This window comes from Theobroma umbraticum, unplaced genomic scaffold (genome assembly GCF_002168275.2).
Source record: "Theobroma umbraticum cultivar Fairchild unplaced genomic scaffold, ASM216827v3 scaffold_67.0, whole genome shotgun sequence".
Taxonomy (NCBI): domain Eukaryota; kingdom Viridiplantae; phylum Streptophyta; class Magnoliopsida; order Malvales; family Malvaceae; genus Theobroma; species Theobroma umbraticum.
In genome coordinates this window covers 8,202,713-8,205,161 of record NW_018397262.1, presented here as the reverse complement: position 1 = coordinate 8,205,161, position 2,449 = coordinate 8,202,713, and the positions used below count along the sequence as shown (strand labels likewise).

General features: G+C 36.4%; 1 pseudogene; it reads left to right on the top strand.

Annotated features, from left to right (window-relative positions):
* The first annotated feature begins 222 nt into the window (after positions 1-222).
* The window catches only part of LOC110418915 (desmethyl-deoxy-podophyllotoxin synthase-like), a 2,569-nt pseudogene continuing 342 nt past the window's right edge, over positions 223-2,449 (top strand).

The following is a 2,449-nucleotide window of genomic DNA, read 5'->3' as shown; positions in this document are numbered from 1 at the left end:
AAGGAAGAAGGATTGAGTTAAGAAATCTGAAACTTTGGCTCAGTTCCATCAAACTTTTCATTTCACTTGGAGTATTTATACATCAATTATACCAAAATAACTGAACCCCAAAAATAAGGTTTGGTAAAAAAACTAACAACAAATTCGATAACAAAAAAACCATCACATATACCAAAGCTTGCAATGGCTATTACACCAAGCACTTGAAGAAGAAAGAACAAAATGACAATTAACAAAGCGTTTCAACTCATAAGCATAAACAACACATTGGTCAGTCGTTTAGCTAACATAAGACTTACTACAACCAAAAACAACCCAAAGGCTCACGTCTAACTAAAATAGAAACGGCTAACTCTCAAACACTGATGAGCCCACCAAATCTCCTTAGCACCAGAAATCTTCAACCAGGTTTTAATCACTCTTCAACATATATATAGTCTTGCTTTCCGAGGATATCACTTTACATAAACAATTCGTTTAAGAAAAACACACATAAATAGTTATGCAATCTTAAAATTTGTATTTGAATATTTAACTCAATGATGTATGTATATATCTTTTATTCAAATATCGAGTTCAAATCTAATTTTTTTTTCTATAAGAATAAAATAAAATAATTATTACCCCTGTGGGTAGATAGGTTTGGTGGCACACGTACCTCAATTATAACTTTTTTTAATATGATATCTAAGAATGATTATGAAACCTAAGCATTAGATTAAAAAGAAATTTTCTTTCTAAGCCTATAAATAATTTGCCTGCGGCAAATAGCCCCATCAACTTTTTCTTTTCCAAAAGGAGAACAAGTTAAGGGGGTATTTCCTTGAGTTCCATGGAGCTAGGATTTTCCTCTACTCTTTTACTTACTTTTTCTTGTTCATCACCGCTGGAATATTGAAAGAAAAAAGGCCAAAAACACCACTATAAAGCTACCTGGAAACTGCCCCTTGTAGGGAAATTGCACCAGTGCATAATCTCTTGACCCCTTAAATTCTTTTCTTTGCATGAACGTGGTGCTGGAAATATGCGACTATGGCAACAGACAGAGTCAGCAACATTGACTAGACTAGAAAGCTGCCTCCATATATATCATTTCTTTATTTGGAAAATTTTACTTGTACCTGTTTTTCTGGAATTAATTTTTCTCGCATGATATCTTATGATTTGAATTGTTAATGATTTCATTCACATCCGTAAAACCACAAAAAATATAAGTGGAGTATTGTTTGTAGCAAACAGTCCAATTTCTCATGTAAGAATCGTCAAAGGACCATAAGTCCAAAAAATTGACATGGGTTCTGATAAACCTTGTAGGCTAAATGCATGCGCTTGTGAATGAAAACAAACATCTTTGTACCATGGAGAGTGAGCAATTTGCAGAGAACGTCTGCTCAAATTGTTGGAATTTAGCAGAAGAAAACAGTAAGCATTCAACAAAAGTTTGCTGATTGTGACAATATAGATAAATTTTAATAATGAAGTCATGCTGTAGGAAATTGCTTGTGATAGGAAATTTGCACCAAATTGCCAGTGCTCTACCCCACAAGACCCTGAGAGACTTGGCCATGAAACCCTTGATGCACCTGCAGCTTGGTTAAGGCTCGGCAGTAATCGTTTCTTCACCCGAAGTTGCCAAAGAGGTCATGAAAACTCACGACGTCAACTTCTCTCACAGGTCTACTCTTGCTGTTCCCTAGATCCCTATTTATGACTTCACAAACATTGCCTTTGTACCTTATGGAAACTACTGGAGACATCTGCGGAAAGTTTGCACGACGGATCTGCTGACTGCTGCGAGGGTCTCAGGAAACATACATTGCTATTATTACAGAACTCACGAAGAGAAAACGAGGTGTTGAATCTCATCAAAACGATAAACGAAACTAATGGGAAGCCTTTCGATCTTGGTGAGAAGGTTTTCTCGATGACATATGGGATAACAGCAAGGGCAGCGTTTGGTAAAAAATGCAAAGATCAAGAAACATACATTGCTATTATTACAGAACTCACGAAGCTGGTATCTGGTTTCTGTTTAGCTTATCTTTTTCCTTCAGTGAAAGTGCTTCGGCTTTTCAGTGGTCTAAAAAAACAAATTGAGAAGTTCCATAAGGAGAATGACAGGATTGTGGAAAACATCATCAAGAAGCATTGAGAGAAGAGGGCAAGAGCGAAAGGGTGTAATGAAGAAGTAGAGGAAGATCTGGTTGATGTGCTCTTACGGCTTCCGGAGCAGGCTGAGTTTCAGTTTGACGACGAAAACCTCAAATCAGTCATCTTGGTTAGTATGCTGTTATTTGTTACATAAATTTTGCAGTTTCAAATACCCTTTACTTCTCATTCAATTCTTTACAGAACCAGAGAGCTTATATTACAGTTTTCAGTACATTTTTGGTGGTGGAAGTGAAACTTCATCAACAACAGTAGAGTGGGCACTGTCAGAAATGATGAA